Raw genomic sequence first — 27551 nt, forward strand, 5'->3', positions numbered from 1 at the left:
TATGCGATAGAATTAGAAGTGATCTTTTTGGTATTTTTTCACGTTTTCCACAATGAGCACGTGTCATTTTTTATATTAATTTATTTTTATGCGGAATGCTCCAGCGCAATACAGGCTAGTGGGCTCAGGGTGGCTGTGACTAAGTGACAAAGACGGGGTGACTTAGACAAAGTCTCCAGACTAGAGGCTGGAAGTGAGAGGTCCAGGCACCCTTTTCCACTTTGCAGACCACGGACTTCACCAGGGTTCTGAACAAGTGAGGAGACAGGCCCTCTAAGGACATTTATATTCTCCATGGTGAGGGCCCCATCCTCATGACAGATCTGGATTACCTCCCAAAGGCCCCACCTCCTGACTTCCTAATACAATGACTTGGAGGAAGAGGGTGTTTGGAATTTCCCTTTTTTTTTTTTTCCTGGAGACAAGAGTCTCACTCTGTTACTCAAGCTGGAGTGCAGTGGTGTGATCTGGGCTCACGGCAACCTCCCCCCCCCCCAGGTTCAAGCCATTCTGCCTCCGCCTCCAGAGCAGCTGGGATTACAGGCCACTGCCACCACACCCAGCTAGTTTTTGTATTTTTAGTAGAAACGAGTTTTCACCATTTTGGCCAGGCTGGTCTCGAACTCCTAACCTCAAGTTATCTGACCACCTTGGCCTCCCAAAGTGCTGGGATTGTCAGAGGCAAGTGAACCAGAGCAACTCCATCTTAAACAGGAGCTGGGTAAGATGAGGCTAAAACTTACTGGGCTGCATTCCCAGACAGTTAAGGCATTCTAAGTTACATGATGAAATGGGAGGTCAGCACAAAATACAGGTCATAAAGACCTTGCTGATAAAACAGGTTGCAGTAAAGAAGCGGGCTAAAACGCACCAAAACCAAAATGGCGAAGAGAGTGACCTCTGGTCCTCCTCACTGCTACACTCCCACCAGCGCCATGACAGTTTACAAATGCCACGGCAACGTCAGGAGGTTACCCTATATGGTCCAAAAAGGGGAGGCATGAATAATCCACCCCTTGTTTAGCTTATCATCAAAAAATAACTCTAAAAATGGGCAACCAGCAGCCCTCGGCTGTTCTGTCTATGGTGTAGCCATCCTTTTATTCCTTTACTTTCTTAATAAACTTTCAGTTTGCACTGCGGACTCACCCTGAATTCTTTCTTGCACCAGATCCAAGAATTCTGTCTTGGGATCTGGATCGGACCACTTTCCTGTAACAGAATTACAGGAGTGAGCCACAGCACCTGGCCTGGAATTTCCACGCACGATTTGGTGAGTAGGAGCAGACACAAACATTCGTTCACATGTGATGGAATCCTTCAGGTCTCAGATTAAGGATTTCATTTTCTGAAAGGCCTTCCTTAATTACCTTCTCTAGAGAAAGTTCCTCAATTTCCCCATTATGCCCTTGCCACCAACTCCAGTTGGCTTCCCTCCCGCTGTTGCAATTGTATGTTTGCTTAGGAGGTGTTTGTCTCCCTATCTGCACTATAAAATACTCGCTGTTAGTGATCTAAGATTGAGTCACTACACTCCAGCCTGGGCGACAAAGCAAGACTCCGTCTCAAAACAAAACAGAACAAAACTCTCTGTGAAGCTAGTGTAGAGTCCATGTCTGTTTTGTTCACCATGCAGTGCCCAGCACATAGTAGAATCCCTTGCACATAAGCACACAATAAGAAGTAAATTTTAGGCACAGTATAATAACATAAGCGTAATTAGATATAATAATTACTATGATGACAAAAATGTGAATAAACTGTTAAGGAAAATGGACAAGGAAATTACTTTCTGGCAGAACCTGGAGGGAAAAAAAACTTCCTAAGAGATATATTTTTAAGTAAATGTACAGATGCTCCTTAATTTACAATGGGATTACATCCTGACAAGTCAAAAAAAATTGTAAGTTGGACCATTGTAAGTCAAGGACCATCTGTATTGTGAACATTTTAAACACATGGTATAATATAATCAGCTCCCACGTGTAGGTTGTGCATCCTTAATCTGAAAATCCGAAATGCTCCAAAAGTCCAAAACGTTGAACAACACTGACATGAGCTCAAAGGATATGCTCGCTGGAGCACTTCAGATTTCAGATTTTCCAATTAGAGATACTGAACTGGTAAATAAAATGCCAATATTCCAAATTCCAAAAAACCCTGAAACACTTCTGGTCCCAAGTGCTTTGGGTAAGGAATACTCGACTTGTTCCAGTCATTTAGCTTCAGCAATTTCCATTTGCCAATCATGTTTCATCTGTTCCCCTTTAGCTTTTTTTTTCCTAGAATGTTACTGAAGAGATCTCAGATATGTCAGTTCACTCCTGAATAAAACTTTTCAGTGTATTTCTGTGTTTATGGTGTGTATCTCAGGAAAATTTTTAAAAAAATACTTAACCACATCATTATTACACTTAGAGGTCCTTAATACTCTTTGATAGCTGTTTTAGACTCACATTCCCCTGACTGCCCCACCAAAGCTTTTTACAGTTTGTTTAACTCTGCTTTCAAACTTGGGCCTACATCTTTCATTTTGTTATTGTCTCTCTCTTTTTTTTTTTTGAGATGGGGTTTCACTCTTGTTGCCCAGGCTGGAGTGCAATGGCACGATCTCTGCTCACTGCAGTCTCCGCCTCCTGGGTTCAAGCAGTTCTCCTGCCTCAGCCTCCCGAGTAGCTGGGATTACAGGTGCCCACCACCACATCCAGCTAATTTTGTATTTTTAGCAGAGGTGGGGTTTCTCTGTGTTGGTCAGGCTGGTCTCGAACTCCCAACCTCAGATGATCTGGGCACCTCAACCTCCCAAAGTGCTGGCATTACAGGCGTGAGCCACCGCACCCAGCCACATTTTGTTGTTGTCCCTTTTAGTGTTCTTTAAACAACCCCCCGACCTCTACCTACGTAGACACCCTCCCCAAACACACCCCTGCCACCTTTTTTAGCATCAGTTCATCAAACCAGGTCATTTTTGCCTGTGGAACATTCCACATTCTGGATCTGTGTAATTGTTTCCTTGTGGTGCAGTTTCCCTGGTTTTTCTATTTCTTGTGTTTGTTACAATCTGGCATTTAGATCTAGGTTAAAACAAAACAAAACAATTTACCAAAAATCTCTAGTAAGTGACAGACTCATATTTGAGCCCAAGCAGTCTGACTCCAGAGTTAGGCCTCTTACCCACTATTGGGTTCTGTCTCTTAGAGTTCCACAGGTAGAAAACCAGGAGGGCCAAGCACTTTTCCAGTAGAAGCATTAGCAGTTGTGAAGGCATGAGGAAGTGTGGTACATACAGAAAATGCAGAGCAGGTTTGGCTTAGAGTGTAAAAGTCATGGAAAGGAAAGTTGTGGGAAGTGAATGTAGGAGGATGAATGTGGTAGACAGGAAAACGGCCCACAAAGATGTCTGTCTTAGTCAATTTTCTTTTGGTATAAAGGACTACCACAGCCTGGGTAATTTACAAAGAAAAGAAGTTTATTTCTTACCATTTTGGAGGCTGGGAAGTCAAAAGTAGAGGGGCCACATCTGGTGAAGGCCTTCTACCACATCATAACATGGTGGAGGGCATCCCATGGAGGGAGGGCGAGGGCCAGCCCGCTCAGGTGTCTCTTCCTCTTCTTATAAAGCCACAGTCCCATCATGGGAGCCCCACCCTGATGACTTTAATCTTAATTACGTCCCAAAGGCCCCACCTCATAAACATATGAATTTGGGGATTATGTTTCCAACACGTGAAATTTGGGGGACACATTCAAACCACAGCAATGTTCATGTCCTAATCTTTGGTATCTGTGAATGTTACCTTACACAGCAAAAGAGACTTTACAAATGTGATGAAATTAAGGATTTTAAGATAGGGAGGTTATCCTGGATTATCAGAGTGGTCAAATATTATCACAAGGGACTTTAGAGGAGGGAGACAGGAGGGTCTGTGAAGGAGCTGGGATGAAAACAGAAGTCAGAGTAATGTGACCACGAGGCAAATGCAGCAGGTGGCTTTTTGAAGCTGGAAAAAAGAAAGAAATAGATTTCTTCCCTAGAGTCTCCAGAGGGAACTCAGTCCTGCTGACATAATTTTAGCCTGGTCATACCTATTTTGGATGTTTGACCTCTGTACCTATAAACTGCATGTCACTAATAGATTAGAAACAATATCCCAGTGTGATGGTCACTGCAGCTTTGTAATTGTAGATGCCCTTTCTCATTTTAAGAATTCTTTTGTTCCTAGCTTGCTGATTTTTTATCATAAATAGATACTGTATTTCATCAAATGCTTTAAAGCCTTTTAGTTTTGTAGTTAGGTAAAAGTTATTTTACAACTATGAATATAAGTTGTAAATATAAAAGAGCTGAAAAGATTTTAGTAACTGCAGCCTTAAGGAAAAGTCACATGGAAATGTTATTGAAAACTAAATAGTTGAAATAAAAAATTTAATAAGTAAACTGAATGCGTAGTGGATACAAATGAAGAGCTAATTATTGAACTAGAAGATTATGTTGAATTCCAGCCCCAGAAAGGATTAGGAAGGAATAAAGAGATGGAAAATATGAAGTAAAAAGACATGGAGGCTAGAAGTAGAGGTGACAACTGTCATTAAAGAAGAGTCCCAAAGGGAGAGAAAAAATAAACAGAAGGGAGGAAATACTTGTACAAATAATGGCTGTGAATACCATAGTTTTAAAGAAAGATAAAATACTTTAGATTGAAAGGGCTTATAGAGTGCTGAACAGTATAGATAAAAAAATATATAACCACAGAAAGATTATTGTGCAATTTAAGAAGATCAAAGACAAAGGAAAATTCAAAAAGCTTTCAGGGAGAAATTGCACATCACCTACAAGGCAGCATGAATAGATTGACAATGGCAATCTCAAAAGCCTCACTGCCTCCAAGAAGAAAATGGGTTACTGTTGAGAATGTATTGGATAAAAGAATAAAAATAAATTCACTACAACAATGCAAAATATATTAAAAATAAAGCAAAGTTTTACTGTTGTCTAAAAAAGCATAGATGTAAATAATGTTTATTGTTACCAATTCAGAAACGAATGTGGCCAGTAGAGAGAGGCTAAGAGGGAACTCGGTGCATGCTAAGGCTTTGCAGTCTGCTGATATCTTTGCAACTGCTGATAAATTTAGGAAGCTGAAAGAGATTAGGAATCCATTACCAGAACCATTGACTACAGTAGCTTTTTTTCTGTTACCATCTGCAATAGCAAAATTAGATGCTTCAAGTACTGCATGCCTCCTTGGGGTAAACTGAAATTGTTGTAACAAATACTTCCTATCCTAATATGCATGCTCCTTTGCAAAGCAACTTGACTACTCTTTCCATAGATAGGGGAAGTCTATTTCTTCACCCTTAGTCTAGTCTTATGACTTGCTTTGGCCAGGGGAATGTGGCTGAAGTGATGTTATACCACTTCTGAGGCTAGTCCTTAAGAGGCATGTCAGTTTCTACCTTCCCTGTCTTGAAAGGCTGCCTGTGAATGTGATCATCAGCAAGACACATAGAAGAGAACCAAGTTGCTTGACCATCAGTAGCACCAGCTGCTAAACATGTGCCTACTGTAAGAATTAGAGAAAGGAGAGAAACACGAAGGGTGGCTTGACACTCAGCAGGTTTACTTCAAACCTGGGAGAGACTTTTGACCAAGTTAGGTCAGAAGCCGCACTCTGTAATCTTACAGACTATGAGGTTTTTTTGTTTTTTTTTTGAGAGCGGAGTCTGGCTGTGTTGCCCAGGCTGGAGTGCAGTGGCGCGATCTCGGCTCACTGCAAGCTCCGCCTCCCGGGTTCCCGCCATTCTCCCGCCTCAGCCTCTGAGTAGCTGGGACTACAGGCGCCCGCCACCGCGCCCGGATAGTTTTTTTGTATTTTTAGTAGAGACCACCATTTTAGCCAGGAGGGTCTCGATCTCCTGACCTCGTGATCCACCCGCCTCGGCCTCCCAAAGTGCTGGGATTACAGGCTTGAGCCACCGCACCCGGCCCAGACTATGAGTTTTTAAGGATTCAGAGTGGGAGAGTTTATCAGAGGCTTGGACTGCTTCTGTGTCTCTTGGTTGTGCTTATCTGGGAGGGAGAGTTGTGTGTCTGTTCCCATACATATTTCTGCAGCTGCAGGCATATCCCCCCCAGTGTCTGCTTTTAGTTTCCCTATCTTATTGTACCTGAAGGGAAAGGAATGTGCTTATTAAGGCCCACTGTTTTACTGGTGCCCAGAGACTTTCTCCCCACCTCCCTCTGTGCACAAGCTGTCTTATCTGTGTTTTACTGTCTGTTCTTTCTGGCTGCTTGTAGTTAGAAGAGCAGTGATTTCCTTGAAATGCATGAGGCTAGAAAGGGAGTTGGAAATTAAAGGGGCAGTCTTTATCCCGTATGACGGTGCTCCTGCTCTGTCATTCCAGACCCTAGAGTTATAAAAGGACAAGGGGTGATGTGTTCTTTCTGGCTACTTCCTGCTGATGGTGTGGGCAGAGAGTTTTTTGGTCTTGGATTGACTGCAGGAGCAACACTGTCTGTAGATGTTTTTGGGTAGTTGTCTGCAAAGTGGCCATGATTCTGTGGGTTAACATTTTTTGAAAAAAGTTAATTAGGCAGGGTAAAAACAGTCCTAGGCTTTTCAGCAGAGTTTTTTTTATTAGGCCCAATTGGTTGAGACAGAAGTAACATTTCTTTCCTAATGACAGGCAGAGGTGCATGTTTGGAAAGACCCACGTGTTATTTTCCGTTAGTAACTGTTATTCCTGCTATGAGGATAATAATTAAGCAAAATACTACAGTAATTGAGATTCTCTGTCTGATATTCCACCCTGAGGGTGCTACAGTATATAGTCCTACTGCAAATAGTAGAAGGAGTAAAGCAATTCCTGCAAGGGTGGCATAGTAGTATAATTTCCATTAAAAAAGTTTTAATATTTGGCTTAAAAGGAGAGGAAGAAACGACAAGAAGTATTTGGGGAGGTAAGGATGAGACTGAGTAAGATGAGTCATTTTCACTTAGTTACTTATGTTTTATGATTTTCGGCTTAAGATTTCATTTTTTTACATTGATAGGACGTTTTCCAGGGGTGTTAGAGGTTGCTCTCTCAGCTCTTTAGGCTTTGACTTAAGTGCGATGTATCCAAGAGTTGATTTCTGTAACAGATATAGAGAATAATAAAAATAGAAAAACATTAGGGAAGACTAGAATTTAACAAGTGTGCTGTAGTTTTCTAAACATAATTTTCACTCTTCAGTTTCCCATTTTTATTAAAAGACAAATCATGGTAGGACTGGTTTGCTTTATTATACTTGGCTTTATTATTTGTATACAGTGCATCAAGAATAATTATTTGCTGCATAGGCCTTTTAAATCGGTTTTGATGGAACTTTGTTTTATAAAAGGAATTTGAGATAAGACTTGTTAAAGCCAAGCCCAGCCATGGATTTGTACCATTAAATACCTGTAAGTTGGGTGAATTCCTCTCCTCTTGAGGTTTTAAGATAACTTGGGGTTCCTGGCCTGTCAGAAAGTTAGTCTTTACTTACCACAGATCCCAAACCCTGTACAGCGACTGTGTACACAAAATATGAGGCCAGTTTCCAAGGGATTTCTTGGCTTCGTAAGTGAAGCACCATTCCAGTCAAAGCCTTGGTAAAATAACCAGGTTTTCCAATTGTGTTCTGTTACAAAAGAAAATGCACTGATACAAACAACTATATTGTTGTGATTTAAGAATACTTATAACTAGTTTTCAAATTCTAGAGGAACTTGGCAGAGAGAAACAAACACGCTTCACATTCTATTTACAGGAGTATACTTGGTTGTTAAAGGCGGCAGCTAGCTTAAGACAAGTTTTCTTGACTCTGAAAAATAAGATAAAGATTAGCAGTGTTCTAAGCAAAAGATAAAAATTTGTTTTTGTCTTCTATTAGTTTAGTCCATTTTGTTAACCTTTGTTTTGCTTGATATTTATAAGCATTTTAGCTTTTCATGAGCGTTTTGTTGTTGTTGTGAATAACTTGCATTTGAGGGCACTTGTTAAAGTTCCCCAGCTTCAATATAAACCATGTTTTGAAGAGAATTAAAACAAAATAACAGCTCTCTATATATAACAGGATGTCCAGTTTGGATACAGTTAGAAATGCAATTGACAACGAAATGTGGTCATTTTTGTGATTTACAATAACCCAACATAACAACTTTAATTATGATTAATAGTACATATTTAGACAGAACCTTAGACACTGTATACAGTTTTGGAACATATGTCAGTATTATTCCCTAAAATATAACCTATCAAACATTATTTTGGCAATCTTATGTTGCTAAATAATCCTGTTTACCTCTTTTTCGGATGGTTCGGGGGTCCTGCACAGCACCCAAAAGCTAGGGGTTGGGAAAGACAACCTTGAGACTAAAGTTTGATTTTGGGAAGGCTGTTAAATATGTTTAAAATTTAAAACCCTTGATATTATGAAATAGAATTTTAGATTGCCATAAGTTGTTTTTTGTTTGTTTGTTTTGTTTTGTTTTGCCAAAATGATGAGTTAACAATCTGGAAAAGCAAAACCCATTTTTTAGCCTTTTCTATTACATGAAAATTCTGTTTAAGAGAGAAAGTTGAATTTTACCCTTGCATTGGTTTGCTTTTAATGTTAACCCTAATTGTAATAAAGCCTTATGGATAATTTTATTTTAACCAATTTGACTATGAAGTGAGATTTTTACATACCCTTTATAACCCTTGACAAGTTTTGCTAAATAGTGGATGAGCATTTTAAGAAAATCTTGTGGTGCCTTTATTTTAGTGTTCAATTTACAGAAAAAAAACCATAAAATACCCTTTTGAGTTTAGTTAATATGTTTACACACAGAGCTTTCTTTGCAGGATTAATTTTTACAATGTTTTTAAAATTAAACTGTTCACTTTTATTTAATTTTATGACTTTTTATTCATAAGTAAAATGTACATTTTTATATCTTCTTATAATTTTTAACTAAAAATGCTTTTTACTGTTCTTATATACCTTGCATGCAAATCCATGTTCATCAGTTTTAATTACATGTTGCAATGGTAACTTTTAGCAATTTTTAACTTTAAAGTAAAACCTGTTTAAATTTTTTTTTTTTTTTTTTGGTCACGTGAAACTAAAAGCACTGACTCATTTTATAATTTGGGGGAAGTAGCTCTCAAATGTAATGAATTTTTTCTCAATCCTAAATACTTACACAGTATTACTTTGCTTAACATTTTCCTTAAAAATATTTTATTTAAGTGCTTATTTTTCTTAGGCCAATTAATTAATTAGAGCTCTTTTTAATAGATATTGCAAACATAACACATATATAGCCACACAGACAACCAGAAGAACCAGTAGTTAAAAGATTTACATTTGCTAATTCCCTAATTGGATTATTGGCTTCCAGGTGAGGCCCTTTAAGAACGTAGGCCGGGCGCGGTGGCTCAAGCCTGTAATCCCAGCACTTTGGGAGGCCGAGACGGGCGGATCACGAGGTCAGGAGATCGAGACCATCCTGGCTAATACGGTGAAACCCTGTCTCTACTTAAAAATACAAAAAACTAGCCGGGCGACGAGGTGGGCGCCTGTAGTCCCAGCTACTCGGGAGGCTGAGGCAGGAGAATGGCGTAAACCCGGGAGGCGGAGCTTGCAGTGAGCTGAGATCCGGCCACTGCACTACAGCCTGGGTGGCAGAGCAAGACTCCGTCTCAAAAAAAAAAAAAAAAAAAAAAAAAAAAGAACAGGGCTAGGCATGGCGCGCGGTGGCTCACGCCCATAATCCCAGCACTTTGGAAGTCTGAGACGGGTGGATCATGAGGTCAGGAGATGGAGACCTTCCTGGCTAACATGATGAAAACCCGTCTCTACTAAAATACAAAAAATTAGCCGGGCATGGTAGTCCCAGCTACTAGGGAGGCTGAGGCAGGAGAATTGCTTGAACCTGGGAGGTGGAGATTGCAATGAGCCAAGATCACGCCACTGCACTCTAGCCTGGGAGACAGAACGAGACTCCTTCTCAAAAAAAAAAAAAAAAATTGCAGGGCTAGGAAAACAATTTTCAGGGCTTAATAAACAAGCATAGCTAGAAGATAAAGACGGATTTTGAGAGGTACTTATTCGCCTTTAATTCTAGGGACTCCATAAGGAAAACATTTTTCCCAAAATGGGATTTGTGGTGCCTTTTCTGTTTTCCAAGGGAGTCCCAGGCCACCAGAAATTATTCTAGGGTCTTTTAAGCATGCACCAAGAGTGGCAAGATAGAGTGGAGAAAAGTAATTTTAACTGAGAGAAACAAACCTTTTTTAGGAAAACAAGATTTATGAAGAGAAAAACATAAAGGCCTTTTGAATATTCTTAGCTTGTATATCCGTTTTAATTAAGCTGAGCACTCTTTTTTATTAAGGGTGAGGGGGGAGGTTAGAATTATATAAATGTTATGCCAAGTTAAATTAAAGGATTGGGTTATGTGCAGGAATTCCCTTTGATAATGCGAGGGATTTTTACAGAAAGATCCCAGAAGCTGTTCGATCCGCCACAAATCAGACTTGGAGAGGGGGACATGCACGTGAGCAGTGCCTTTAACCCTGGTCACTTCCCGGAGAGGGAGAATGGCAGAGGAACTTTGACTGCTTGGGGTAGTTTTTGAAAAGATGGAGAAGGAGGAGGGGTGGGGTTTAAAGTAGAAGAAAGCCTGAATATGGAGAACCTCTTGCCATTTGCTGTTGCTGGTGATAAAGTTGTTAAGGTCCCTGAGAATTTGAAAGTTAAAGGTGCCATATTTGGGCCATCGGCTGTTATTATCTAGTCTGTATTGGGGCCAAGCCATGTTGCAGTAGAAAATCATATATTTTGGCTTTAGGGTCCCTCATAAGCCAAGTTTGGGGAGGTTGTGAAGACAACAGTTCAATGGGGAGAATGTAGGAATGTGAGATTGTTTGGCACCCAGAAGGACTGATAAAAGGAAGCCAAGGTTGGTCTGTTTTTTTCTAGGTGTCCCCAGACAAAAGACAGAGACCCAGAACCCTCTTTCTGAAAGAGACCAGTTAAGCTGAGAAGGAACTGGGTGTCCCCAAGATTTCCTCTATCTTAGTCCCATTGGCCCTCTGAGGACCTGGATGGCAGGCCGGACTTTCTCCAGTACCAGGAGGCAGCCTGGAGAAGGCAGATCTTACCAGTGGGCTGAATTAGTGTCTGATGTTGGATGTTCTGGTTGGAATTGGCAAAGGGCCTCCCATACTGGAGCCATGTGAGGGGGAGAGAGAGAGAGAGAGAGAGAGAAAGAGAAAGAGAGAGAGAGAGAAAAGAGGGAAGAAGAGTGAGCAAGGGTTAGGGAGCGAAAAACCTGTTGCGGGTGGTCAGAGGTGGATTCTTGAGACCTGAGGGTTTTGAGAGCCCTGGCCTGAGCCTCGCAGTTCCCTTCAGGTTAGTTGTCCTCCTCATGCAAATTGCTTGAAAAGTGAAGTGGGAGAAAAGACAGGGAGGGTGGCCAGAGACCCTCAGGATTCAGGAGTTAACTTAGGATCAGCTACCATTGCTCACTGCTTCCTGGGTTACAAGAGAGCCTCTGCCCCCAACACCCGTCCTGGGTTTCAGCAGCAAATGTAAGAATTAAAGAAAGAGGAGAGAAACACAAAGGGTGGCTTGACAGTCAACAGGTTTATTTCAAACCTGGAAGGGACTTCTGACAGACTAAGGGTTTTTAAGGATTCAGCGTGGGAGAGTTTATCAGAGGCTTGGACTGCTTCTGTGTCTCTTTGTTGTGCTTATCTGAGAGGGAGAGTTGTGTGTCTGTTCCCATACATCCTTCTGCAGCTGCAGACATATCCCTCAAGACTGCTTTTAGCTTCCCTATCTTAATGCACCTGAAGGGAAAGGAATGTGCTTATTAAGGCCCATGGTTTTACTGGGGCCCATTGTATGAGGGTGAGGTTTGGCAGTTACCCAAGAGACTTTCCCTCCCACCTCCCTCTATGCCTGAGCTGTCTTATCTGTGTTTTACTGTCTGTTCTTTCTGTCTGCTTTAGTTAGGAGAGAAGTGATTTCCTTGCAATGCGTGAGGCTAGAAAGGGAGCTGGACCTTAAAGTGGCAGTGTTTGTCCCTGATGACTGTGCTCCTGCTCTATCACTTACAGCACAAAATGCAGCACCTAATGTGACCAAGAAAAATGAGGATAGAAACTGTCCAACCACCCCTTGGAATCCTGAGGAGGAATAAATCATTGTTTTAAGTTGCTAATTTTGGGGGACAGTTTATTATGCACAATAGACAACTGATACATTCCCCTTTTATCTTTGTTCTTAATTCAAGTCTCATAGAAGTATGTCTGATTGAGGAATACCTAATTACATCCAGAATCACAGTTGCAATGAAATCCATGAGGTGCTTTGACTTTTCCAACCTCTGAAGCATTGGAAGGGCATTTGAATAGGCCATGAAGGAAATACATGAACTATATACTAATTTGAAAACTTAGGTAAGATAGATCTTTAAGCAAGCTGGTCTACATACTAGAAAAAGAGAGGGAAAAGTCCAACTCACAAAATGAGGCTAGCATAACCTTTACTCCGGAATCAGAGAGAGGAAATAGTACAAGAAAAGCAGATTTTAAAACACATATGTGAATTTCACTAACTAAACCCAACATTGCATTAAAAATGGCATCATTATTAAGTAAGGTTTTTCTCAAAAACTCAATGGTAATGAATTTATGGTAGTGAGCCAAACTATCAGTGTAATCCACACGTTAATAGAAGAAAAAAGAAATATAATGTTAATATATGAAGAAAAAGCAACTGATGAAGCCGAACCATGATTTGTAATAAAAATTATCAGACTAGAGGGAAATGTTCTTATTTTGTAAAAGCTACGTACAAAACTCTATAGCAAACATATTAATGGAGAAACTTTAGGTACATCCCCTTTAAGACAGGAAATATTACAATGATGCCCATTGTTACCACATACAAATATGATCATTTTCTATGTATACCATGATGTGAAAAAGATTGCAAGCACTGGTGTAAAGTATCTAAGACTTAACCTAGCAATGAATGCACAAGATCTTTATGAAGACAACAAAAGAGGATCTATATAACTGTAGGAATGTAACTCATTTATGGTACTGCCAATGTAATATTGTGAGATGTCAATACTCCCTACAAATTCATTGCAATCCCAATGAAAATTCCAGAGAGTTGTTTGAGAACGTTGAAAAACATTATAAAATTTATATAGAGGAATAAATAGCTAAATCACAAATCCACAAATAGCTAAATCAATTTTGAAATGATTCTGAAATCTAGAAAAAACATAAAACAATGCAACAGAATAAGGAATGTAGAAATAGATGCATGTGTATGGAGAGTGGCTATTTGATAAGAATGGTTCCAAATACCCAGTGAAGAAAGTATATAGTTGAGAAAATTATTCCAATACATGTAGAAAATGTGACCAAAATTATAGGGCTAATAGATGAAAGTGTTGGAGAATATCTTTGTGACCTTTGGATCACAAAAGGCAGAATGTATGTCAGTAACCATTTGGCAAAAAAAAAAAAAAAAGGATCAAATTTGACTACAAGAAAAGTAAGCATTTTTGTTTAATAGGGACACCTGGGGTCAGGTGCCTGATAAAAGAAACTTACAAGGAACTTAAGTCAATACAGAATTAATATCAAAATTTGACCAAGAATTTTTACAAACAAGAAAAAATAGAAATATAGCAGAATTTTGGCAAAAGCTAATCCAACAGCATTTTGGCAAAAACTTTAATAGGCAATCCATAGAAGGGAAACATCTGAAAGACTAATAGTATATAAAAGTCATTTATGGCCGGGCACGGTGGCTCACACATGTAATCCCAGTACTTCGGGAGGCCAAAGTGGGCGGATCACCTGAGGTCAGGAGTTCTAGACCAGCCTGGCCAACATGGTGAAGCCCGTCTCTACTAAAAGTACAAAAATTAGCCAGACATGGTGGCGTGTGCCTGTAATCTCAGCTACTCTGGAGGCAGAGCCAGGAGAATAGCTTGAACCAGGGTGGTGGAAGTTGCAATGAACCAAGACTGTGCCACTGCACTCCAGCCTGGGCAACCGAGTGAGACTTCATCTTAAAAAAAAAAAAAACAAAAACCTCATTTGTAATCAGAGAAAGACAAATTAAGACAACTATGAACTTCTTTACAGCTATCAGAGTGGCAAAAATCAGAAAGTCAGATATTATCAAGTGTTGGTGAGGACAGCAGAGTACAGGAACCTTCATGGTAGAGGACAAGCTGATACATGCCTCTGGAAGCAATCTGGCTACGCTTAGTGAAATTGAGTATGCATATTCCCTAGTATATAGCAACACCACTTGTGGTTCCATATTCCAGAAAGTAATTCACATAAATTTGTAAGGTTCATGTATCTATAGATATGTAACCGTATAGCTATGTGTATATAGAGCAAAATGATTTGATCTAGAAAGTGTTAAGTAAAAAAGTGAAAAATAGATTGAAATTTATAATTTAATGCCGTTTACATAAATAAAAGCAACCAGAATTTTTTTTCACATAGAAAATATGTGAAAAATAACATGTATTTACAATTGTGATAAGGCTCATTAATAAATCAATTCTGCATCATCTGTATGACAGTTGTAGAGACAAAGTTTTTTTTGTTGTTGTTCCCATTAGTATTCCTTTAGCTATGGGCCAAAGAAATGAATGAGTCACACTTAACATGTTAAATGAGCCTGGTGTGGTAGCTCATGCCTGTAATCCCAGTACTGTGGGAGGCCGAGGTGGGTGAATGGCTCAAGCCCAGGAGTTTGAGGCTAGCTTGAGCAACATAGTGAAACCCTGTCTCTACTAAAAATACAAAAAAATTAGCCAGTGTGGTGGCTCATGCCTACAATCCCAGCTACTCAGGAGGCTGAGGTGGGAGGATCACTTGAACCTGGGAAGTCGAGGCAGCAGTGAGCCGAGATCACGCCACTGCCCCCTACCCTGGGCAACAGAGTGAGACCCTGCCTCAAAAAACAAAAACAAAACAAAACAAAAAACGTCAAATGAAAACCAAGGGTTAAACTAATACACCATATGAAGATTTTGAATTGTTAGAATGAAGTAGTAAAGGATTTAATATATCATAGCGCCCATGGTTTTTAAGTGATCTTGACCTCAAAATGAGCCTCTCTCTTTAAGGGTCTTTATGATACTCATGCAGTCATGATTGATTTCAGTAAAACATCATCCACCCTTTGTAATTTAACTTAATTCGTTTAGTTTGTTTTGAATTAAATTTTTATTGTTTTTAATTAAGGGACATAAGCCTGATTAATTCTATTTCTGTATGTAAGTAACATAATAAAAATACCCAGCGTAAAAATGTGAAGTTAACCCTAGGGATCTGAGAGATTTATAGTCACTTAAAAGTACACACTTCTCAAGTTTGAAAATCTCCACGAGAATGTGCAATATACTTCCTTGGCTCTGGTGTGTGACACAGCACCTGGAACAGCATTCAAATTATAGTCTCTGTGGATAGTGTGGCAGCACACAGCCTGCTGGCCTGTATGCAGAGGTGCTGACAGCCTGCGATGGAACCTCACGCAATCACCTTCAAAAGGGAAACATTTCATGTAAAGTCCTACTAATCACAGATTTATTTGGGTGACAAAGTCAAGTTTTAGATGGATGCAAACATTCTAGGTTGAGGAGCTGACCCCTTGGGATGATTTCATTTAATTAGATTATTTTCCTAATAGTCCACAGCTGAAATACATTGCCCTGTGGGAAGAGGTTCTGATTTGCCGGTGGAAATGAGGAGGTGGTAATTTTTGATGGTGGGACACTTAGAGGCATTGGACGGGCAGAATAGGATGTAGGCAGGAAGAGATCCCAAAGTTATGCCTGGAAGAAGTATTAAACTTTTGGACAGCTGAGAAAGTGAAGAAGGACAGTGCTGAAAACAAACTTCATTTAAGAAAAAAATTGCCTTTAATTATCTTCACTTTCCCTTTATTCAATAGCCTTGCCTCCACAGAACTTAGACAGTACTGTTCGTTTTGTAATTCATTATTCTTACGGGCAAAATTCAAGCGTCCCTAACCTGTGATGCAAGGATCCCTTAAGGAGTTCATGGATAGAATCCAGGGAATCCATACCTTTGGATGGAAAAACATTTCCTGTAACTGAAGTTTAGCATTTTCTTGAATTGTGAATGTTGGGGACAAACTGCAGTAGTTTTAGTTATATTATTACAGCTTTTGCAAACATCCTGAGATATAATTTTCACTCCTCACTACCTCAGAATTAATAGTAGTTACTAGACTTTTTGATAGCTCTCATTATTTAATCTGTTCAAGAAGAATATATAATACTGTGTCACACATATGGTTAAAAAATTTTTTTTCTTTTCTTTTGAGATGAAGTCTCGCTTTATCGCCCAGGCTGGAGAGCAGTGGTGCAATCTTGGCTCACTGCAACCTCTGCCTCCTGGGTTCAAGCAATTTTCCTGCTTCAGCCTCCTGAGTAGCTGGGATTACAGGTGCTGTGCCACCACGCCTAGCTAATTTTTTGTATTTTTAGTACAGACGGGGTTTTGCCATGTTGCCCCGGCTGGTCTCGAAATCCTGAGCTCAGGCAATCTGCCCACCTCAGCCTCCCAAAGTGCTAGGATTACAGGTGTGAGCCACTGCGCCCAGCCTTGGTTTTTAAATATTTTGATAATTTTTGCTATAGACTGAATCACATCCTCCCAAATCCATATGTTGGTGTTCTAAACCCCAATGTGACTGTATTTGGAGATAGGGCTTTTAAAGGTAATTAAGGTTAAATGAGGTCATAAGAGACCTTAATCCAATAGGATTAGTAGTTTTCTAAGAAAAGGATCTCCCCATTTCTCACTCCTTCCCCTTCTCTGCACTAGGAAGCACTAAAGAAAGGCCATGTGGGCCGGGCGCGGTGGCTCAAGCCTGTAATCCCAGCACTTTGGGAGGCCGAGACGGGCGGATCACGAGGTCAGGAGATCGAGACCATCCTGGCTAACCCGGTGAAACCCCGTCTCTACTAAAAAAAAAATACAAAAAACTAGCCGGGCGAGGTGGCGGGCGCCTGTGGTCCCAGCTACTTGGGAGGCTGAGGCAGGAGAATGGCGGGAACCCAGGAGGCAGAGCTTGCAGTGAGCCGAGATCGAGCCACTGCACTCCAGCCTGGGGGACAGAGTGAGACTCCGTCTCAAAAAAAAAAAAAAAAAAAAGAAGAAAGGCCATGTGAACAACACAGCACGATGGTGGCCTCCTGCAAGCCGGAGGCCTCACCAGGAACTAACTCTGTCAGCACCTTGATTTTGGATTCCCAGCCTCCAGAAGCATGAGAAAATAAATTTCTGTTGTTTAAGCCACCCATTCTATGGTATTTTGTTATGGCAGCCCAAGCTGCCATACAACTGCATTTTCGTACAATTGGTTTTGTTTTGAATATGCATTTTATTTTACATATTTAAAATGCTGGTCTGAGAAAGGCTCGTAGGCTTCATCAGACTGCCAAAGGAATGTACTCATGGAAGTGGACAAGAACCCCTGGGCTCACTGGGTTCTATGGGTAAGGTTGCTGTTTTCCTTGCTTTCCTCCACTTTGGAGGCTAGAAACTAAACCACTCAACTCCCTAGCCTCTCTTGCAGTTAAAAGCAGGCATGTGTCTGAGCTCTGGTCAGTGAGGGATAAGAGGGACCTGATGTTCCATGGGAGGAATTTCCTTCTGGAATAGAATGAAAACACCTTTTGAGCATAGACATTTTTGCCTTTCTTTGCCTGTCTTTCTGCCTGGATCATGATGCAGTGTCTGGATGTTGGAAAACAATTTTACAATTCTGAAAGTTGCATGTCAAACACAGCAGCCTAGACAGCATGCTGGAGCTGATGCGCTGCTCTTGGCTCACTACTTCTGGGTGTTCTGTCAAATGAGGAAACTCAACATATTTGGCCAAGCCTCTGTAATTCCATGTCTGTTATTTGAAGCTGAAAGTAAAGCTAACTGATAATCCTGGCAAATTAAGACTCATGTTTAGCAGTATTTCTCAAACTGGGATCCCTGGACACCCAAGGTCAATGGATATGTTCTTGAGAATTTGAGAGCTCTGGAAGAATTCTTTCAGTGTTGTGTGCTCATGTTGATGATAATCCAAAATATATACATAGAAATAAGAAAGAAAAAATAATATATACACATAGATTTGTCGGTTATAAATGCTAAAATCTCTTAGTCTTATTTTATTTGTTTATTTATTTTGAGACAGAGTCTCGCTCTATCACCCAGGCTGGAGTGCAATGGCAGGATCTTGGCTTACTGCAGCCTTCGCCTCCCAGGTTCAAGTGATTCTCATGCCTCAGCCTCCTGAATAGCTGGGATTACAGGTGCATGCCACCATGCCCAATTAATTTTTTTTGTATTTTTGGTAGAAACAGGTTTTCACCATGTTGGCCAGGCTGATCTTGAACTCCTGACCTCAAGTGATCTACCCGCCTCAGCCTCCCAAAATGCTGGGATTACAGGCAAGAGCCACCACGCTCAGCTAGCCACTTAGTCTTAATAGCTGATATTTGCACTTATGAGACACTTTTATAGACTCAGACATTAAGTCTGTGTTTTTCAAGTTGGATCTATTGCAGGGATGTGGGCATGCATTTATAGGCATCCTTGAGAAATTATTTTCATCCTAATAATAGGGTCCCTATTACTGAGTTGTAGAAAACCTGATTCATGACAAAATACCTGGGAAAAATTCAGTTTGAGTTCCAAACTAACAATTTAAAAATTAACTTCCAGAAAGCAATCCCATTCGTCAATCAAGGACATCCATGGCAGAGTTAAGACCATGGGTTTTGAAGTCCACAAATCTGGACCCAAGTGCTGACTTAAGTGCACTTACTGGCTCGGTGGCCTTTGACATATTCTGGAAGTTTACGGACCTTCAACATGTTCATGTGGGATGATAATTTTCCTTACTTTACAGAGTTGTTGTAGCAATTAAGTGAAGTGATGAGTATCAAGCGCTTCACAGAGTACAGTACACAACAGGCATGCAATAAATGCTGATTACCATTCCAATTTTTTTTTGTTTTTTTGAGACGGAGCTTCACTCTTGTTGCCCAGGCTGGAGTGCAATGGCGCAATCTCAGCTTACCGCAACCTCTGCCTCCTGGATTCAAGCGATTCTCCTGCTTCAGCCTCCCGAGTAGCTGGGATTACAGGCATGTGCCACCATACCCAGCTAATTTTGTATTTTTGGTAGAGATGGGATTTTTCCATGGTGGTAAGGCTGATCTTGAGCTCCCAACTTCAGGTGATGCTGCCCTCCGTGGCCTCCTCAAGTGCTGGGATTATAGGCGTGAGCCACTGCGCCTGGCACCATTCCAGTTTAATATCAAATACCTAGTGAAGAATCACTGAGATTACAATCGCTTTTTTTCTTTCTTTCTTTTTTTTCTTTGAGATGGAGTCTTGCAATGGTGGGATCTCAGCTCACTGCAACCTCTGCCTCCCAGGTTCAAGCCATTCTCCTGCCTCAGCCTCCTGAGTAGCTGAGATTACAGGCATCTGCCACCACACCCGGCTAATTTTTTGTATTTTTAGTAGAGACAGGGTTTCACTATGTTGGCCAGGCTGGTCTCGAACTCCTGGCCTCGTGATGTGCCTGCCTCGGCCTCCCAAAATGCTAGGATTATAGGCATGAGCCACTGTGCCTGGCCTAGGATCACGTTTTATTATCGCCTTGTCTAAAGTCATGGGATAGAGAAGGTGAATAGCAAAATAGAAAGAAAAGGGGGAAAAGGTAGAAGGCAAGGGGAAAACTCTTTGTTTTAGATCTTTATCCTGGTCCTGTCAATGATCAGGTAATTGGAAGGATCAAAATTAGGCCAAACTTGGTAATTGGGCCACAATTTAACCAAAGTTTGTGGCAAGAAGACCTGGGGCAGAGGTATGTGACTAAATCATTTGGAATGTGCCCAGAGCCCAAGAACGTTTATGCCCAATTTGAATGCTAACCAGAAGTCCCTCACTGTAGGAGACTGTAAGGTTGTTGTTTTTTGCCCCTGACACCAAATATTGATGTATTTTCCAACACCAATTCTCCAATTCTCTGACACCAACCCAGTGTTCAACAATTCAATTATATTCTGTCACTAATTCCTACAGCTATCAGCAGGCCCCACAGGTAAAGGCCTCAGTCTCACAAGATTGCCCTCCAGCTTCAGTCACCAGCTACAATGGGGTGTTCAGACTATCCACACTTCTGCCTGACTGACTGCAGATTTAGGGGTTCCCATGACCCTTTTCTCAGTTTTGGTAATTTGCTTAAACTGCTCATCAGAACTCAGGTAGACATTTTACTTAACGTTTCCCGGTTTATTATAAAGGCTACAACTCAGAGACAGCCAAATGAAAGCGATGCATAGAGCAAGGTATGCCGGGTAGTTGGTGGCACAGAACTTCCAGGCCCTCTCTAGGCATACCACCCTCCTGGCACCTCCATGTGTTCACTGACCCAGAAACTCATTGCCTACCATTCAGGAGGCTTTATAAACCATTTTCAGGCCCCTTCTATCCATGGGAGGCCAGTGGGTGAGAGGCTGAGAGTTCCTACCCTCTTTAGTCTTTCTAGTGACCCTCTAGAGGCTAGTTAGAACCACCCTAAGTCACTGCAGTAACATAAACTCAGGTGTAGTACTAGATGTAGTGGAAGATGACTTGTTATGAGTAACAACAGAAACTCCCCTCACTCAGGAAATTCTCAGGGTTTTAGGAGCCCTGTGCCAGGAATAGAGTGCAAAAATCAAATAGGTTTGTGTATATCACAGAAAGATTCTAGGTAAACTGGATGACTGTTTAGTCCATTTGTGCTGCTGGAGCAGAATACCTGAGACTGGGTAGTCCATAAAGAATAGACATTTGTTTTTCACAGTTTTGGAGGCTGTCTGATGGGGGCGTGGTCTCTGCTTACAAGATGGCACCTTGAACACAGCATCCTGCAGAAGAACACTGTTCTTCACATGGCCAAAGAATTGTTGGGTGTGGGGACCAAACTCACTCTTGTATAATGAACCCACTCCCACAATAATGGTATTAACTCATTCACAAGGGCAGAGTCCTCTTGGCCTGATCACCACTTAAAGGGGCCACCTCTTGGCTGGGCGCGGTGGCTCGTGCCTTTAATCCCAGCACTTTGGGAGGCTGAGGTGGGTGGATCACAAAGTCAGGAGATCGAGACCATCCTGGCCAGCACGGTGAAATCCTGTATCTACTAAAAATACAAAAAAAAAAAAAAAAAAAAAGGCAGGTGTGGTGGTGGACCCCTGTAGTCCCAGCTGCTTGGGAAGCTGAGGCAGGAGAATGGCATGAACCCAGGAGGCGGAGCTTGCAGTGAGCTGAGATTGCGCCACTGCACTCCTGCCTGGGTGACAGAGCGAGACTCCATCTCAAAAAAAGGGGGGGCCACCTCTTAATACTATTACATTGGCAGTAAGTTTCCAACACATAGGCTTGTGGGAAACACATTCAAACCATTGCAATGACCAATTATAAGAAGAGTCTTCTGCTATCTTGGACTAAAAAACATGGACATTTATTTATAAGTCACACCTGGCCATCACGGAGTCCCCAGTTTGCCAACAAGATAATTCAGTCTGTAGCCCCCAACTTGGCATCACATCTCACCTCCGGATGCACTTGCGAGATGTCATGTTGGGTTGTGCTCCACTGGGGAGTACGGAGATGCTCAATCTGAAGGCTCACAAGCAATGCACAACCATGTTTGGTTAGAAACCTCTTGGGAATATTTGTATGGAAAGAAGGTTCTAGATGTGTATTGGCAAGGCAAGGGGTTTCCCAACTTCATTCTTCACCCTTTGAGATTCTTGGGCTGCCAGTCCAGGGGTCTTTGTTCCTGGACCACAGGAGGTGATAATGCAACTTAGAATAAGAACAGCTCCTTGGTTTTTTTTGCAGGAAAGTGAATTTTGAGTGGAGACACCCAGAGATGGAAGGCAGCTAGAATCACAGCAATCTTAGGCGACAGTGTAAGAATTCTCGTTCCTGAGGGTTTTGGGTTTCTGTGGCTCTCTCCCCTTGGCCTGATTGTTCAGATTGACCAACAGTTTCATGAGTTACCTACTAGTGCTCCAGCGAATTTCTTTTTTGATCCAGTTAGGCCAAGGTTAATACCTGCACCAAATAACAACAATTGATTATTGAAGTTAATCATTTATATGTTAGTCTTAACATATAAGGTTGTGTATATCATGAGGGCAAGATCAGGTCCTGTTCATTTTTGTCTCTCCAGGGTCTGCACAATGCTTGGTTTATAGAAGGTACTGAATAGCTCCTAATTGTATTAATATATACGATTTTTCTTTGCCTGATCTTTGGCAAATTCATTTGTCTATTACTTAAGTGGACCTCTCTGTCCCCGCCCATACTTTTCCCTCTGGTGCTACTTTTGATCTGAAATAGCCACAGAAAACCAAGTGAGAAGAGTGAGTGTGCTCTGAGGATGGTTTTGAGGGACTCATATGAGGATTATAGTAAAAGAATTTTATGTTATTTATTCTCGCTATCCAGATACCTTTTACTCTGAATTTCTGCCAGCATGCTGATTTGTTGAGATTTGCAAGACAAGAATTTTCCAGCAGAGCAGAGTATTGTTAGAGCTTATATTTCAAGCTTCTCTAGAACTGGCAACCTCCTTGGAGTGACTCTTGAAGGCAATACCCTCTTCCCAGGTAGTGGCAATGGGAAATCACTTGTCTGAGAGTCGTGGACACAGGTGGGAAGTCTTCGATTTCAGCCTAAGGTCATCTTCTATTCCAGGAAATGTTGGCTGTTTTCTAGTTAAACTTGTTCATGCTTTTCAGGTCCCAGCTGTAGTCTTCCGAGATAGTTGAAAATTAGCTGGTCTAAAACATGATTCTGGCAACCAGTAAAATGAGAAAGTAGAAACTATTTATAAAGACAATACTTAAATTACGTATTTCAAATATGTAAATGAATTTGCTCTTTTAAATTTTATTTACACTTAGTGCTTTTTAATCCAAATTCATTTTTGTTTTAAACTCCACTGCTCCAACTTACGTAGCATTATTCTGTGCTGTAGTTACACATAATACGTTAGTTACTCTTAATTTACTTCGTTATGCTTTAATGGTTTACTCTTTCTGAGAATTCAGTGAAGATTTACTTTCTAACAATACCTACTAGAATATTACCAAAGTGAAGAGTATTGGCCAAGGAGTAAGGAATAATAGAGCCACAGGCAGCTCCAAGTCCAGCTTGTAGAGCTCCAGGCTCGGAACATGGGATTGCCAGACCTGCCAAGTTGCCCCTTCTGTGTCGGAGAAAAGCAGGCTCAAGGAAAAGACAAACTTGAGGCCTAGCCTCTTAATGTCCATGTGAAAGCAAGAGGCCAGGTGAAGTTTTTGGAGTGGCCTGACTTGAGTACTATTTTGTATGAGATGTTTACTTGGGAGACAGGTTGTTTGTTCTTTATAAGATGAGGTGAGGAAGGCACTTTGTGTGCACTGAATTTCAGATCCTCAGGGCTCATGGATAATTTTCCATGGAACCGAAGGTTGAGAAGGGGGTTCCTCATGGGTGCTACCAGGATGACAGTTTGCCCAGAAACATTTCTTTAGCTGGGGAGAGGGAGTCTGAGAGTTAGTTATGCTTTTGTGTGTGTGTGTGTGTGTGTGTGTGTGTGTGTGTGTGAGAGAGAGAGAGAGAGAGAGAGAGAGAGAGATGGAGTCTCGCTCTTGTTCAGGCTGGAGTGCAGTGGTGCAATGTCAGCTCACTGCAACCTCTGCCTCCTGGGTTCAAGTGATTCTCCTGCCTCAGCTTCCCAAGTAGCTGGGATTACAGGTGCCTGCCACAAGACGCAGCTAATTTTTGTACTTTTAGTAGAGACAGAGTTTTGCCATATTGGCCAGGCTGGTCTCAAACTCCTGACCTCAAGTGGTCTGCCTGCCTTGGCCTCCCAAACTGCTGGGATTACAGGCGTGAACCACTGTGCCTGGTCAGTTATACTTTAAAGATTGAGAAAGTCTTGACCTGTTTCATACTGCTATAACAAAATACCTGACATTGGGAAATCTACAAAGAACAGAAATTTATCACAGTTCTGGAGGCTGGGGCATACAAGATCAAGGCATCAGCATCTGATGAGAGCTTTGCTGTGTTCTCACATGGCAGAAGGTAGAAGGGCAAAAGGGGAAAAACTCTGTCCTCACACTGCAGAAAAGCAGAAGAGAGAGAACCCACTTCTGCAAGCCCTTTTTAGAACCACATTAATCTGTTCATGAGGGCAGAGCGCTCGTGACCTAAGCATCTCCCATTTAGGCTTCACCCATCAACACTGCTGCATTGGGATTAATTTTCCAACTCCTGAATTTTGACGGACACATTCACACCATAGCAAACGATCATGAAGGCTTAACCCTAGTATGTGCCAGGACCACCCAAAGGATTCGTTATAAATGCAGGTTCCTGGAGCCTGCCCCTGAGGGATTCTGATTTAGCAGAACCCAAAAACCTGCATTCTTAATAAGCACGCCATATGATTTTGGGTTGTGGATGTTCACTGGATCATACTTGGAGAAATGTCATGAGTATGACTTTACAGATTTAAGGTTCATGCTCAAGATTTTGTCCTTCAAACCTTTTGTTAGCCTTGGAATATAGTCAACAGCGATCAAGAAGGGAAATGAGTTGGGAGGCTGAGGCAGGCAGATCACGAGGTCAGGAGATCGAACCACCCTGCCTAACACGGTGAAACCTCGTCTCTACTAAAAATACAAAAAATCAGCCAGGCATGGTGGTGGGCACCTGTAGTCCCAGCTACTCAGGAGGCTGAGGCAGAAGAATGGCGTGAACCTGGGAGGCGGAGCTTGCAGTGAGCCGAGATTGTGCCACTGCACTCCAGCCTGGGCGGCAGAGCGAGACTCCGTCTCAAAAAAAAAAGAAGAAGGGAAATGAAGAGATCCACAGGTTCCCTCTCCAACATTAATAGTCCATGTCAACTAGTAAAGCTTTGCATACTGCCCCTGCACTCTTTGCCCTGCTGCTGGTTCTTCCTGATTTCTGGGGACAGATGGAAAGCCTGACAAAAGTGAGAATGAGGACTGGAAACAGCAAGTAGGATGATATGTATTCTTGGTCACTACTTATTGTCCTCCACATCCCTTGGCCTCAGTGTTAGCTGTTTTCCTGCCAACAGGGTGATACACCCAACAGTTAGAAATGCTTGCCTGGCCTCTAACAAATTTTCAACAACATGATACAAATCAAAAGCTCTTGTGTACACTGATCATGTGGGTGAGTTCAGATTGATCACGTGGTTGCATTTTCATTCACTACATTGAAAATTAAATTTTATCTTTTAAAATATGTGTTCCTTTCAATGAGTCATTCTAATAAATGTAACCTGAAGACCAACCGATCCTTTCCTAATTTAGATGACTTAGAAGGTTTACCAATGTTGTTAATGTAATTACTTCTTTTGAGGCAATGTTCCCTCCAAGTTCAAGGAGAAATGAAGAAAAATGTATCTTTTAAAATAAGGTCTGGGGCGCAGTAGCTCATGCCTGTAATCCCAGCGCTTTAGGAGGTTGAGGTGAGAGGATAGCTCGAACTCAGAAGGTCAAAACCAGCCTGAGCAACGTGGTGAAATCTTGCCTCTAATTGAAAAAAAAATTCGCCAGGCATGGGAGCATGCACCTGTAGTCCCAGCATCTCGGGAGGCTGAGGCAGGAGAATCACTTGAGCTCAGGAGGTTGAGGCTGCAGTGAGCTATGATCATGCCACTGCACTCCAGCCTGAGCAACAGAGTGAGACTCTGTCTTAAAAGGAAAAAGAAAAAGAAGACATAACAATTTTTTTAAAAAATCAGGATGATATAATGTAAAAGAAACACATGAATAAACTTATTTTAGGAATCAAAGTGACTTCAAGTGGGAAGTCTCTAACCCCTACCAGCAGTGAGTCATGTGTGCCATGTTTGTACCAGATTATTTCTGCAATGACATTTAAAATGAAAAACATTACCTGTGAATACAATATGATCCTTTTTCTTTTTCTACAACATGTTTCATATATATTTTAAGTGCTAAGACAAATACAAATGTATATGCTAAGAAAAGTCAACTCTGCTAATACAAATAATATTTTTTATGGAATCCTAAAGGATAATCTCAAATTTAATTTTGTTATTCAGAGGAAGCTTTTATATTTAAAAAAAAAAGTCATTTAGTTTTCAAAATCATCCCAGAAAGCAATTCTAGATAACATCTATAACTCTATAAGGTGACCAACCATTCTAGATTTGCCTGAGGGTAAAGGGTTTCCTAGAATGGGGTCTTTTAATGGTAAAACAGAGACAGTCCCGGGCAAAATGAGCCAGTCTATGCTCAAATAAGAGCTGGTGCTGGAGGGTGGATGGGTGTGGAGCTCCCAATTCTTTTGCCTGTAGGCATCTGTAGCTTTCCCAATGACTCACACCAGGGGCCTGTTATGGGGAAAACCTTGTGTGTAAGACAGACGAGGGCTTGTCCACACTGAGCTTCCAGCTTCCCTTCCACTGGGTGGGTCAGATTCAACATGTAAGCAAATAGGATGATTTTGGGTGGAGATAAGTGGTGGGAAGAAAACAAAGCCTGATGGTGTAACCAATTAATAGATGGGTGGGTGGGCATTGGTTCAGAGCAGGTGACCAGAAAAGACCCCACTGAGGAGTGGCCTTTGCCCTAACATTTGTATAACGGGAAGGGGACAGTAAGGAAAAGCAGTGCAGGAGACACAGCAGGAGCTAGGCCACTGAGGACCCATGGGGCTTGGTGAAGAATCTGGATTTTATTTTAGATACAACAGGAAACCACTGAAGCCTGCTAAGCAGGAGGGTGATCTGATGTGGTTTGTGTTTTAATATGCAGTGGTGACTGGTTTGCATTCCTCATATGGCTTAATTGTATGGCTAAGATACACAGTTTCAAGACACACAACCTTTCCTGTGACATGCCCACAGTAACCCACAGAAAATGCATGTCCTTAAAAGTGAATAATACAGTCTTTGCTATAGGGACACAAAGAAAAGCCTGCTCTTACTAAGGAAATATTTACAACTCATGAGAAAGGGAAACCTAAGTGGTGTTTTTTGGATAGTTTGAGAAAAGCTTGCACAGAGGCAGGAGATATTAAACTACAACAATCAACACTATCATTCTAAAGCCTTACATAAAACATATTTGGGATGAAATCTTGATCTTTTTACCTTATCTCCTTATCCTCTGCAGTTCTGATAATAGCCACGAGAGGGCTTGCTACTCCTATTGTTTATAAACAGTAGCTTAAGATGGACTTTGCTTTGCTTTTTGCTGAGTGTTTGTAGGCAGTGGTGTTCTTATTTTATTTTACTTTATTTTGAGATGGGGTCTCACTCTGTCACCCACACTGGAGTGCAGTGGTGCGATCTGGGCTCACTGCAACCTCCGCCTCCCAGGCTCAAGCGATCCTCCCACACC

At 41.4% G+C, this 27551-nt stretch overlaps 1 protein-coding gene across 2 annotated transcripts in view; it reads left to right on the forward strand.

The window, feature by feature from the left end:
* The window catches only part of SHC3 (SHC adaptor protein 3), a 298918-nt gene that overhangs the window by 763 nt on the left and 270604 nt on the right, over positions 1–27551 (forward strand). For both annotated transcript variants that reach the window (XR_004443384.1, XR_004443385.1), the window contains exon 2: positions 1172–1273. The gene's annotated coding sequence lies outside the window, so the exon portion shown is untranslated. The remainder of the gene's footprint in view (positions 1–1171; positions 1274–27551) is intronic.

Source organism: Trachypithecus francoisi, unplaced genomic scaffold (genome assembly GCF_009764315.1).
Source record: "Trachypithecus francoisi isolate TF-2019V2 unplaced genomic scaffold, Tfra_2.0 Lachesis_group16, whole genome shotgun sequence".
Lineage (NCBI taxonomy): Eukaryota > Metazoa > Chordata > Mammalia > Primates > Cercopithecidae > Trachypithecus > Trachypithecus francoisi.